The 14894-nt window shown below is 34.5% G+C and overlaps 2 protein-coding genes across 3 annotated transcripts in view; both read left to right on the plus strand.

Annotated features, from left to right (window-relative positions):
• The window catches only part of LOC105339967 (tripartite motif-containing protein 3-like), a 314106-nt gene that overhangs the window by 252475 nt on the left and 46737 nt on the right, over positions 1 to 14894 (plus strand). The window lies entirely within an intron of this gene.
• The window catches only part of LOC105339963 (prickle-like protein 2), a 40812-nt gene that overhangs the window by 10120 nt on the left and 15798 nt on the right, over positions 1 to 14894 (plus strand). The window lies entirely within an intron of this gene.

Consider the following 14894-nt stretch of genomic DNA (forward strand, 5'->3'; position numbering starts at 1 on the left):
AGTTCTCATGGTATCTTCATTGCAAATCTGTAAGCTAGGAGGCCAATGATGTATTGTAGGGAGCAATGTTGACAAAAGAAAGACTGACAATCTGAGAAATGGGGAGAATTTTTTTCCTTTCACTTTCTTTAGTAAGTCCTTTCAATGGTTTTATTAAGATTTATTGAGTGAACTTAAGGTTTCGAAGATTTCCTATATAGAATGGCTGTCTGAAATGAAGTGTTTTCCTTCTCCATTGTGAATCTTTTTATCTTTTTTATGAACTCTGAGGAATTTTTAAATTCACAATAAATCTTTCAAAGGAAAATTCAGTGAAAAAACATTTGTTTTTACTTGCCATGATCCTTAATTAGGTTATGTCGAAAGATAGTTTTTACATTGTGACAAATTTTTACATTGTAACACAAATATAACTGATATGCAGTTTGGCCTAACATACCCATTCAGAAGTAGGTTGTTCCAAAAGATTTGATATATTAAGCATGTAATTAAAAATTAATGGAGCTGCTCCTATGAAAAATTAATAACTTTAATAGTGAAAGTGATTTATGATGTTGTGTAATATTGATTATCTGTAAGAGAAGATGATCATAATAGTTATGGAATTTTAAATTCCCTTTAATATTATGCAAGGTTTATTGACGAGATTCACCTTTGTTTCAGTGCAGTGAAATAAAAAATGCATTTTGTAACAAATCATTGCACTCCATAGAGCTGGTGCAATTAGTGCTATAAGGGTAATTAACTGAGTTTCTATATAAAAATCTCTAGAACTTAGAACTTTTATTTGAATTGATTTAATTCTTTTTAAAGACAAAATCAATAATTCTTCCAGTCATGATTTGCAGAAAATTTTGATGATGGGAAAGGGGCATTTCCAGAAATATTTTTCAAAGGGGGGGAGGGGGGGAGTGTCCGATGGTTTTTTGAGTTTGCCCGGGGGGGGGGGGGGGGGGGGAGAGATAAGTCCATAACCATGCAGGACTCTATATTTCTTTTTAAAGAAATGAAGCATGGGAGAAAAGGTAACACACAGTACTTTGGGCTTTGAGATATTTACACTTTGTATTAACAGATATCCTTTTTGATTTAATCATTTGAGTAAATAACATGTAGTGTGAATAGAAACTGATCGAATCAAATAATTCAGGAAATGGCTTCTTAATGTGCTAAGAATCAAAATTCTGCCATCTGTAATCCCAACTTTTAACAGCTTTATAGCTCTTCAGAACCCTTTCGCTAGAGAAGTCGCTTTGGTTTCAATATCGGACAGTAAGAACTTGTTTGTCCTCTGGATTGAAATTTGAATTAAGGTATTTATCAGATAAAAAGGGGTTTTAAATTTAGTTACAGCAAAACAATATGGTTTCATTTGACGCATCAAGTGTTTTGGCTGAACATGACTAACTGTATTCTTGAACACTACTGAAAACAAGATTAAAAGGTACAGCACATATATATATAGCTATTACAGGCCTTTATTTCTCCCAGCGGAGGTGATATTTCTCAAGAAGAGGCTTTATTGCTAATAGTTCATCTTCCTTTTGGCTTTTGAATTCCCAAGTCTCTTGTATAAACTGTCAAAAATGTGTTTCGATGCAGCAACAGGCCTTAAATGCAATTCCCCACCATCATATGCAATATTTATGTGCAGTGAATTACGATACAGTGTAACATTTGACATAGAGCTTGCTTTTTGGAGGTGTAAACTGCAATGGAAAACAGAATCAGACGAGGAATTAATTCAATTTCCTATGACTGATTGCCGCTATCGTTAAATTGTTGAATTTGATAAGACTGTATCAGGGCATGTTTTTCGTCTTCTGCTTATATTTACATGCAAGCTCACAAGCTCGGGAGATATTGTGCAACCTTACTCTAGGTTTTTATAGGCTATCTGCATTTGCAGAATAGCACGCGAAACTGATTCATTTTCTCTCTAAGTGATCTCCATTTTGCATATGGGACCTTTCGTGATTTGTTTGAGCGAGTAGGCAGTAATAGGAAAGTAGCTCCTCCATCTAAAAACTTTCCAAAAAACTTCGAATTGGAAAGACATCTCCGATTATTATTTTGACATATGGAATGATAGAGGGCTTCATTTTCGATATTGGAAGGGAAAAAAAAATCTTTATGCAGAGCTTTTCAAAACCTGACAGCTGCATAAATGCCCTTTGAATCATATGTTGCCATAGTAATAATATTGTTTGTTGTCTGAGGGAATGATATTCCCAGTTTTAGCAAGTAGAAGGAAGAATGACTCTTTACATTGTTAGGGCTTCTTTGATGTTTTGAAATATAAAGCTCTCCGGACCTGTTGTCACTAACAGAATACAAGTACTTGGGGTTCATAACACTGTATAGTTTTGCTATTATTGTTGGGTTATGTTTGCATATTTTCAAGTTACAGAATAGCCTGTTGATATGCTAACTGCACACTCAGTATCTTGCGCGGCATGCATTAACTTTAGAAAAGATATAGAAAGATTCGACTTTAACAAGTGAACATGTGTCACAAATTTGCAGGCTACTATATCATGTAAACTTGGGAGTCAATTTTAAACCCAAAATTGCGAGAGAATTACACTGTTATAGTATGGATCCTGTCAGGTCTTCCATGAGTAAATATACAACAAATGTGCCGTAAACAGGTATCATTTCCTTTTTCTCCACCCAGAAAGGTGATGTCAGGTCAACATTGACACATCTCGTCTATCGATCAGTGACATTAAACAAAAGTTTTTTCAAGATTAATTTATTTGGCCCATTTTGTTTCCACTTCTCTGGTCATATAAGTTGGGTTTTTTTTTAAAAGACTTTGTCAGAAAATAAGAGCAATTCTTGAAATGTCAACATCGCAGCAGACTTGATTTTTTTTTTTTTTTCATTTTTTGGGCTAATCTCATGATTTACAATAACAGTACTGATAAGTGCTGTTGCGTGTTTGTTGTGTTTTAAAGAGCGCCGAGTTGAAAGGGAGTCTGTGTTTACACTGAGTAACCGGAGATCTCAGAAAGCTCCTTGTCCGAGCCGCACAGTTCACTCTGTCTTCCTCGAATTAGAATTGTTGACAGTCTGGTGCATATGGCGACCCTTGAACAGCTTTGTTGACATTCCAAGTTTATTAAAGAAAAAAACATCTGCGAAAAATCTCAGTGTCTTGAATGCATGAGTCTCGAGTCTCGTTCATTACACTAGCTGTAGTAGGAACGCTGATTAACTCCATAACTTTTGGAGATAATTGCCATTAAGAACCTTGAAGATATTATTTTTGGCTGATTTTGATATTTATTTTTGCGCTTTCGTCCATCCCATCAAAGGTTTATTTGCCTTCTATCACTGAAAAATTCATCAGCGGTGAGATATATAGAGATGATCATGTTGTAAACGAAATGATTTAACCTTTAAAGCTATAGAAGTCATGAGATTTGAAATACATGTTTTGAAATATATATAATTTATTTATTCAAAGTGATTTATCAGTGCTCTATACATTGGTTGTACTTGTAAAAGGATGAAATAATGCTTCAATTAAGGTAATCTAAATCTTGATATTTCAGTTGATATTTCAGCTTGGTTTCTCACTTTATATGAATTCTTTTGTTAGAAATTAGTAAAAATTATTTAAAGGGAAAAAAAATACAAGAATGTATGTGAGTAATTTAGACAAATCAACGCAATCTATGACGAAGATAGGAAATTGATGATTAAAAATAGACTCAGGATACAATATTACGTATTTGATATACATCTTCTCTTTTTTTTAAACAAATCAGTGAAATAAACGGACACAAACGGAATAACTAGTCACAAACTCGCTTGCATCTGTCGGATTCCGATTGCGTAATCAAAAACAGAGGGATCATATGTTTGTGTAATTATAAATGTTTTAATTGGTCTCCAGATGCCCTTGTTTTCTTTGGTTTCATAAGCAAAGAACAAATGAACAGGCCTTTGTTGTTAGAAGTCTTCGTAAGCAATGCGCGCTGTAGAGAAATAGAAAATAAGTTGATTTCAGGAACATGAACAAAAAATACTTGCAGATTTCTAGTGGTTTTTGGCAGTTATGGTTTTCGCAGAAATTATTATTTTTGACATAGGAAAGAAACTGACACAGATCATGTTTTTCTGACACATCAAAGCTTTCAAATATTGATGACAGATTGCAAAGCATTGTGGGTTTGGAAAATTTTCAATTTCGGAAACATATTGCATTGCATTGATTATGAATGTGTTATAAGCTCATTAAAAGATAGCCACGATTCTTTCTCTGATTTTCCATTAATTATACCAAAGTACATATAAAATCCTTTTTTTATCCTCAATTTTTTTCAACCTTTCTATTACCATAATTTCTTTGATCAATACTTGCTACATTTACATGTACATAGAGTATTGCATGTATATTTAACTCAGTTAACAATTGTACTTGTTTTTTATTTTGAATACAATTGTACTATTTTTTATAAACTTGATTAGAAATTTCTGCGATATAAATATAAGAAAGTGTCATTTGAGTGTTTTGAAGAAGAATTGCATCGAAATTTTTTACATTTTTTGTAATTTTAAAGATACTTCTGAATTTTTAAAGAAAGAGGTGTTCAAAGAGGTTATTCATAGATAGAATCTTTAGACGGGTTTGTTCATACAACATCAGGAATTTAAGCCTAACAAGCATGCATTAATAACCCATGTGCCAACTTGTGCAAGTAGAGTGTATCGACCACGTAAAAACACCTTTATTTCACTTTTCCTTCTAAGATTATCTAAAGCAGGGTCATATCATGTCAAGTTAAATCACATGCAAAATCAATGGAATTTTTTTCACCAGATTATTGCAGGGTTTTTTGGTGGTTTTCTTTTTTGTATGTGCCTTGGGTCTAGGGCTTGTTTTGCAGGTGTATAAGGCGGATAAAATTAAAAGAGGTGGTGATTGTAGCAGTTCCTTTGCCAAATTTACTCCTGAATTTCTCATTACTCCAAGATAAATTGACTTTCTATGTTCCAAAATATGTCAGACACACAAAGTAATTGATTTTAATGTAAATATTTCCGCAACTGCGAAGTGCAAGTTTAATGGCTGTGAATTTTTTTGGAGGGAGCTGAAATCTAAGAGTAATTGCAGGTAGATTTTTTCACTGCATTTGAGTGAAGTTTGCAGATACCTTGCAAAGATAAGAGAAGAAAATCCGCATTTGAAGATTTTTTCCCCTTTCTTTTCTTTTTTGAGCCTGTGCAATCTAAAGATATGCTGGCGTTTACATACATGAAGCAGTTTTACTCAAAAATGAAAAATATTCCCCACTGACTTTAGTTGACAGCTTCTTATCTGGACTTTGATAGACCAATCAACACCACAAAGAGGATAAAAATGTTTACATTCCACATTAATTCTGATACCCCTTTGTAAGACATCCTCTTCGTTTAGCTTTATTCCCGGACACCACTTCAAGACCACAAAACTATCCACTTGTAAAATGGACACTCACGGTGCTCAAACCAGATTATCTCATAAATGTTTGTCAAGGGCTATTTCAGGAAAAGAGGATTATTTTCACAATTTTCAATATGTTAAGTTCATCTTATAGTTGTAACAGTCTTGATCACAAGTGTGAATTTCCTATTTGGATTCAAATGCTTGTCATTTTCAGATACTCAAAATTTGGCAAGAACTGCCAGGTGTCATGTTAATTACATATATTCTGTATGTATTTCAGATTTTGTTTGGAAATACATGCCGTTTAGGATGTGTGTATGAAGCGCTTTACCAAAAATTGTGTAAGAAACTGGAGTACTGTGTTATTTTTTTTGTGACACATCTCATTGAAAAGTGTCACCATCTCAACTATCAACTCAAACAAAAGTTATTTTTATTTTACATTTCATGAGATAAATGTTTTGTGATTGTAAAACTTCCCCGTCAGCACTAAGGTGAGGCGTGTTGACCAAGAAGCAATGGATATGGTCAGAATATACACATAATGATCAGCTGTATCGATCATAATGTAATGATTCTCAGAGAACCAAAATTCTTATAGATGGTGTTACAAATTAATTCATTTAGCTAAATGATTGCATATTGTTGTAAACTTGTTTTTTTCAAAATCTTAATTAAAATGAATTGGATACAAAGTGACATGATTTCTCAAGGGAAATCCAAATATTTTTTCTTTTAGTTGACATGAAAAATGAAGCTGCTAAATATACCCAGTAATAAAAACATGGCTACATTGCACTTTTATTTCTTGCTATTTAATCTGTGGTGAAGATATATACCTTAAAAAAAACGAAGCGTTGAAGAGAGTTTTAAGGTCTTTAGAGTCATTTTGAAATTACTCTTGGAGGGGAGAAAAAAATGGGGGCATGTCGGGAGTTAACACCATAAAATAGCAGATTGATTGCACAGCGTTTTCTGAGACTGACAGTAATTTGGCAAAGATGGATCCATTCACATACAGGTCATTGGAACACTATGGTGCAAAAATATTTATCCCCATCATATAACATTTCTTGGTGTATATCTGCCAGAAATATTTTGTTTCAAAAATATATTCTGCTGTTTCAAATAATTTTGCGTTTGGTTTTGAGATAGACTGTATGAATTCGATCACGTACATTTCGTTCAATTTACGATCTTTGGTTTTCTCCCAAAATGTCAAGTTTGAAAGGTTTATAATGATATAAAATAAATATAGTGGCCTATCTTATCTTTTTTCTGGGGCAATCTTCATGGCTTTTATACATATATTATGTATTTTGGCTTTTAGTGAATAAGCAACCTTAATTCGCTTTTAGCTGACTCCAAGGTGTTATCGATTGAAAAACCATGAAAAGGGCAATCACCTTGGTCTTGACTTTATTCACAAGATGGGATGAAGCATTAAAGATCTTTTTTTGATTCATCGAAGAATGACACCATATCTTGGAAGACATTCTGATTTACTAGAACTTTCAAAGACTAGCCGCATGCAGTATCTGATGAGTCACTTTTAAGTAACCCCTTTTTAAGAACGAGAGAAAATGAAGGATGGAGAGATAGACACAAATATTCTGCGTCATAAAGATTTCTAAATACCAGACAGTTAGCAATTTTACCCTGGTGCTGAATATACAGATCCTAATGGGTCATTTATTGAAAATGCTTACATAGCTTTTGAATATTGATGATGTCAAGGATACATTTTTCTTAATGAAAGATTATCTGACCTCCAAAGTCTGACATTTTTTTCCTATCAAAACTAATTGCCTGGAACCACAGTGTACCAGCTTTGGAAGTTAAGAGTTTTGACAACATTGGAGGTCAAAGGCTTAAGTGCTGGAGTGTTAAGGTGTCTGCTCTGAGATGGTACCCAAAGTTATCAAGCCAAATTTTTCAAGCACCATGGTACATTTTCAGGTGCTCTTTTTAAGTAAGACATGATTGAAGTGCAGGTACCTGTAGTTCTGTACGTTTGTGAACTAATCTGACATATTTTATTCCGATTTGTGTCATTGCCATTCGTACTAAGTTTTGGGTATTGGCCAATCCTTATGGTAGAGATTTGGGTGGTATTTATTTGTGTACATATATATTAACTATCTCCCAAGTTGACATTGCAGATTTTTCGACCATGTATGTCAAAATTTTAGTCACTTCTTGGACATAGTCCAATATCCGTCTACCTGACGGATTCAGGTACTTATCCGATCCGACAAACCAATTTCTTGGTGGCCTATTGTGGAATTGCCACAGTAATGCATATTCATGTCAGATGGGATTGAGATACTCCGATACTGTCATACAGCTAGCAAGGCAATCCCAGTTAGTTCTAGATCGACCTTCCAGATATAGAAGGGGGGTATCCATGCACAGCACAGCTGTTTATTGTGTACACATTAAGGTGCAAGTTGAGGGCAATCATCAAAGCTTATAGAGTCTCCTTCTATAGAATATTTTTACTTTTTATGCAGCAAAATATGTGAAATTAGAGCTCATTAAGAGTCATAACTGATGGTTTTCTGACTTTGTAATCGTGCCCTCAATATTGTCCATAAATTTCGAATTCAGTGGAGCAGACTTATTGGGGTGTTTGGTATTGTATGGATGCCTTTGTTGGGGGAAGACAAGATTAGCTGGTTGAGAAGAATTGTTGATAGATGAATCGATTTTTATCTGCTGTCAGAAAAAGGTCACGCTTTATTGATCTGGGAAGCTACCATATAGATATTAGGTGATCGATTCTTCAATGGTTGTAATCAGATCTAAAGTAGTATTAAGGATGAGTGGACAAAACTATTGTGAAGTTTAAAAATCCAGACTTTAAAAAGTTTTGTCCCAATGAAATAAGTGTATAGATTCACAGTTTGGTCTTTTAAACATATATAGGGAATATCCTGACTCCTGAGAATTTATAGTCTTTGAGGTGTACACACACATATGCACTTACTGGAATGCAGAGGATTTTGGGTGGCACCTGTGTACTTAATCTTTGAGGTTTATAACATGACATATTTTGTTACTCAAACAATAACTTTTTGATGATATCATCCTATAATGATTATTCAAATTTCATTTCAAGCAAATTAAATTTTTCATTACATGTATTGCATTTTATGATCCTGCTAAACCATTCTAATCATATTTCTGTCCTCAAAATATAAGGATTTACATTATGATGGGGATTATGAGATGCCAAAAGACAATTTATTCTACATTGGAAAAAAAGTGACACAGAGACGAGTATGACAAAAGCACTGTATCAGATGTGCAGCTGAAACTTAAAGCATGCAGTACAATCTAGTTAAAGCCACCATAGATCATTTACATGCTTGTCAAAATTTGATTGCTGGAAATGGCAGACCCTGTCTCCTTGTCTGTGCATCTTTTTAATTAGGAACCCACAAAGAACAATTTATTAGCTTTCATTTTTGCAGCAGGGGAAAAATGAGGATCAGCAATTTTCCTATCCCATCCCATTAACCGCAGAACACCTCTTTCTCCTTTCAATTTTCTACCACAAGTGATTTTCTGAACATTTAAGAAAATCTGCGAGTGATTACTGGTGTGTTAAATGAGGGCCGACTGGTGTTGCCTCTATGGTGTGCTTCTCAATGCTTTCTCCCTGCATCAGTCTCGCTTCCTTGCTCCTAGACGCAGCCGAACAACTGTGACTTGGTTAGCAGTGAGTGGTAGGGAATGCGAAAATGCTCCCTCTACTTCTAGTAGCTAGCAGAAAGCTATTTTATGGTGCAGATGTCAGGTGCTGGTTTTGGGGATATGTCCAAGAAAGCTACGTACATCAGAAATACGTCTGCTGGAATGTTAACATGTATATATAACTGTCTCTGTCCTTATTTTCACTATCATGTCTGCCGCGTCTTCATCATAATTACAACTTGTAGCTCTGCTGATCAAATCCCTATTTCAACAAGGTTCCCATTTTGAAGATATTTTGATTGAAATTTAATTTTATTGATGGGATAATGGCATTTCTTGTAATATAATGTACAATCCTTTTATCATGGCATCTTTGATGCAAAGCAGTGCAAGTGATGGAATTTGACAAACAGGGGAAACGTTGTATTCATGGTATCTGAATATAACCCACGATATATCGAAAAAACATTAATAACAGGTCTTCGAAGCTCTACATAAAGTCATGTAATCGGGAGAGTCGAAATTCTGAATGACACGAAAAAGATCTCTGACATTCAAGAACTTTACTTTGAAGATCGGCCAAGTTTGTGTATTTAGGTTTTGTTAATTGGGAAGAAATTAACTTGTTTTGTAAACACTATTATGGAAGTGCTATTTTAGCATTAGCCCCAGATAACAAGTAGAATCGAGGTAAATTGAAGTATATAGATAACGGCACTCATCCAATTTAAATCCTTTATTTTAATTCAGTAGTCGATGTTATCCAGTATAAACACCGCTGCGAAGACCTGCAAATCAGGAGAACACGGTCTTCAAGTGCACATATCAATGACACTGCTGTATTTACTTGTTTACGAATTTTACGGGTTTTTTTTTCATAATGGTTTCATTTTCGGAGCATTATTTATGGTTATGTAGACGAGGAGACCTCAATAGTTATCCTCCAGCGAAATTTCACGACCATATAAATTCAGGGGATGGTTACAAACACAGGGGTGTTTATTCAGTGAAATTCACCCCGGCTAGGGGGTAGACCTAATAGGGGGATAAAAGTGGACAGTTTTGATGCATAATTGGCTCTAAAAATTTTAAACCCTGTGTCAAAAGTATCCGAAGTGTCCAATTGACAAAATCCTGTTAAAGGGTTGGATGGGTACAGGCAGATCCCAATACACATAAATTGTCGGTCTCTGCTTTGGAGTCGGATCATAATGGGTGGCTACTACGAATGCTGTATAACTGATATAATATTTTGAAACATACATGGATCGTTAACCAGTAATCATACTTATTTAAACAAAAAAAATAACAGAATTTTCTGTGCTTGCGAATGTGTTTCACTTGGTTATATTCCTTTTATTAATACGCAGTATAAACCCGAACACCGTTAGAGTGATTTTCCAGGTTTCACATCAACTAAGTATGCAATGAGTTATAAAAAACTGTACCCCATGCGGTGTGTCATTTCAAAGTTATTTCTCACCATGCAAGCTTTCTTTCTCCTACATTCAATTATGGATGACCTGTTTTGTGAAACTTGTAATCATTCTGTTTCATGCTGAAATGGTTCGCAACAAAGAATATCCACCTTTTATCAAAGTCGTAAAGTCTACAGATGATAAAATCACTATGAAAGTAATGATGTATATGGAACTATTAATAACTTGATGGATTTCTATATGCATGTCAAATTTAAAGGAGTCTGGTATGATTAATAGTTGTGCAAAAAAAAAAAAAAATCGCAAAGATTTGTCAACAATTAGGTAGGGGGTTACGATTAAAAAAATGCATACAGAAAAAGAGGTTGGAACTCTGCAAGACATTTCAAGCCCTGAAGATAGCAATATTCATGGTGGAAATTATGACAGCGAAGTCAGAAAAACAGACACTTGAGTGTGATAGAGAGTGACAGTTGCTCGAACTCGAAACGAAAATGCAACTGAGAGTAAAGCACTCGTAGCACAGGGGCAAGAGCATAGGCTCACATTCACAGCACCTGGTTCACAGTAAACTTAACAGAAGACGAAAGAATAATATTTATTACACGTGGCTTACGCATGGATCAGATTAAGAATTTTTTTTCAAAAAGAGAAAGAAGGGATAAAAAAAAAAAACTAATAATCTCTGGTAGTTCAGAAAATACAAAACACATGCTTTTTTCCGATGTCTGAAGTTTGGACCACCGTCATGTTTCTAAATGTAGATCTACTGCTAAATTGTCGTTTATATACATACTGAACAAGCTTGCAATAAATTATATTGAATATTTGTGCCATGAAACTGCAGGAGATGAATTGCAACAATTTGGAAATTAAATATTGGAAAAAAAATATTTTGGGTATGGGATAGTCAAGATTCAAGATAGCAAAATACCAAAGCAGGCATGTTGTACTGTATTGTTCATGAGGGAAAAAAAAGCAATGAAGCATTTGCTGTGTATTAGAGAGAGCAGTATATATCGACTTCTGCAAATAGGAGGTGTGGCATGTCATTTCTCAAATCAGGGCTTGAGAAGATGAGAAAGCAAACAGGAGAGCCAGCTAGGACTCCTACAATGTCATTAGCTTCAAAATGGTTACACAAACTCCATACATGATGTAATATCGCACCAAAAACCATGCTAGAATCTTGCAGCCTGTGCAGGAAGTGATGCAGATGCAGGTAGACTAATGACAAACCGGAGACTTGTTTGCAGTGCTGGCAATTAAATTTACACCTTATGTTACACCTTAATTTCCGAAAGAAATTAAATCCCATAAAGCCACTGCAGCAAATAAATCTGAACAATGAAATTTTATACATGTATAAGGAAATTGTTCAGGGGGGGGGGGGGGGGGGGGGGAGAGACAGAGAGAGTCTCAGAGAGAGAGAGAGAAGTGCCGGAAACAAAAAAGAATGGCTCATCCTTGGTTTGCAACCATCTGAGGCATGTGGACCAAGCCAAGAAAAAAAAGGTCGCCAGTTGAGGATTTCAATCCTCAAGATAATGACAAGCCTTCAGCTTATGATGTAAAAACATGCTCTAAATTAAAACCAATTATTTGGTTGCTATGCAACATCTTTCTGTGAAGTCAGCGCAGATTTAATAAGATATCAAGTTTTATTAGGGAGCCTTGTTGCTAGGTTTGATTTTGGATTCTATTTTATGTACATGGTGGATGAATTTTAATTCCAAGAAATAGTCGCCATTTTTAAAATTTTTACTTTTAAATTAAATTGTAATTTCTATTTTACTAGATTCCATTTTAAAGATTCCTTTTATATCCCTGAAATGGATTATATAATTCATAGGATGCATACCAATATTTTATTATGAATTTAGTTATGTGACAAGATAGCAATCTGCATGCTATTTTCTTAACTAATCCATGCAGCCAGAAAAATGTTTTAGTTTAAATACTTTAAAGCAAAAATCCTGACTCTAATTAAACTTATTTATGGTAGCTAACTTGGTTATTGTGAATTTTCATGAATTTGTTTTGCTCCAAATATGAGTTTCATACAAAGTGGTGATTTCCCATAAGGCAATTTCTGATAATTGGTCACTTTATCTAAACTTTATTAAGGAACTGTTATGGAAGCTCATTTTGGGAGCCTGAAAAAGCTAGAAAATTTCATTAGTCCCTCAAGACTGTTCCCTTAATGTGTTAATGGTCAGATATTAATTAATTGAATGAGAAAAATTGTCATTTATAATGCAATCATTGATCAATGATAGCAGTGTTGTTTACAAACCATGTGCAAAATTAAAAAAAAGCATATTTGAGTACTCTCTCTCTCTCTCTCTCTCTCAGAGTCTCTCTCTCTCTCTCTCCTCCTTTCAAGTTGTTGAGATACAGTACATGTACCACAAATATCCTTTGTGATTTTAGAGACAAAGTAATGTATATTTATGAGTGAAACACAGCAAGACTCAGGAAGCTGCTTGTATATATATATGTATATATTCATATTTCCTTTCCTCATCCATCACCCTGTCGGAGGAGCTCTAATAATGTTTCCGCTGATGACAGAACCCCCTCTCTCCAGCCATCCATTGTAAGTTCGTCTTTTAGGAAATAAGCTGTAACAAGGCAGAACAAATATATTATTGAGGATCTTGATTGCAGTACAGAAGGTTTTCTGAAATGAAATATGGGAATCTGAATGTTGTGCCATCATGCAATTATGGAAATGTTCTGGCTGTATAATCAAATGATGGAGTTGGTGCATTTCCCTTAAGAAAGGAACCTTTTCAATATTCAAAAGATGGCAAGACAGGATATGAGGTGGCCATTAAGTATATTTTCAGAATATTTTAGCCTTTTTGCCTTTCTTTTTATTCGGTTATAATGAATCCATTAAACTGGAGAGGGAATGAAAAGACTGTGTGGTAGATTATAAAATAAAACATGAATTGATGCAACTTGAAAAACAATGATTGCATCAAACCATTTTAATTATATTACATGTAATTTGATAACTGTGTCCTTTTGCGATAAAAGTTTTCTGCACCTTATCATCAAACGTTAAATTTTCTATCAAAAGCTTCAAGACAATTTTGACTGCAATGTTCAGAATACAAAATTACCTGTCTGATTTCCTTAATTGGGTACAACTGATACCAGTATTTATGCATGTTGAACAAGGTCAAAATCTCTCAGACTGAAGTTTGTAACTGATATGAGAGAGAGAGAGAGAGAGAGAGAGAGAGAGAGAGAGAGAGAGAGACTTTTTAAGACTAATCCATAAAGAGATCCCTTACTGCATAAATAAAAGTACAAATATTTCCTCATGGAACCTAATACATAGACATTTTACCATGATCATAATATTAGTAATCAGAGGAAATAGAGGCTGCGTATGACATTTGAGTGCATTAGGCTTATATCGTTCTCTTGGCTAATAGGTTTAACTCCAGAGGGAGGACAAACTCAATATCCACTTGTTTGGAAGCAACAGATCACGAAACTCTTAGCCGTATTGGGTATAATACCATTGTGGGCATTCGTGGCTGCTAATATCAAGAGTTGTATCGCACAAATTATGCACAAAAGTCATGGAAGGTGATAAAAGCTTTTGCACAAGTGAGAGAAGGACTATGGTAGATGTAGATTTGATTGAGTTGAAAATGATCGCTTTACGTGAGCTAAGCTGCGTCATTTCACTACATAAAATATGTCAGCTATAAGTGTTGAATAAAAGCTTGACGCATGGATTTTCATTTTTATTATTTCATTCCATTAACTCTCTGATTTACATGTTTCTGTGCATTATTAAAAAAAGATTATTGAACGTAATACGATATCATTATCCATGTACCGTTCTCAATTGAAACCATAATTTTTTGAAATGGGTTTTTCGGAAGTCACTTAAAATTTGCCATAAATACATGCAGATAGAAATATTTGTGAATTATGCATTATAAAAGTTTTAAATGCAAAGAAGACCATAAGGACTCGGGCTGTGAATCACAACCAAGAATTACAATGAGAAAATTTAATAATAATTGAGCGCTCTCGTGGAATTCCGGGGCCCTTAATGGCTAATATGCAGAGGAAAAATCACGTACAAAAGCATTTTGCATTGCATTGCGATATATTTTTTTTTGTTCAAACTCTAAATGATGAATCACAGTATTACCACACACTACAAGTAAACCAAGAAATGGATCCGAGACTTAATGCCAATAGACACTCTCAAAACCAGCGTCTTTGTTGATTAAGACACTCAGGCTGCCTTTTGTCTTGTGTATTGGAAAGAACATATGATCGGAAGG

The sequence above is a fragment of the Magallana gigas genome, chromosome 4, assembly GCF_963853765.1.
Source record: "Magallana gigas chromosome 4, xbMagGiga1.1, whole genome shotgun sequence".
In the NCBI taxonomy this organism is placed as follows: domain Eukaryota; kingdom Metazoa; phylum Mollusca; class Bivalvia; order Ostreida; family Ostreidae; genus Magallana; species Magallana gigas.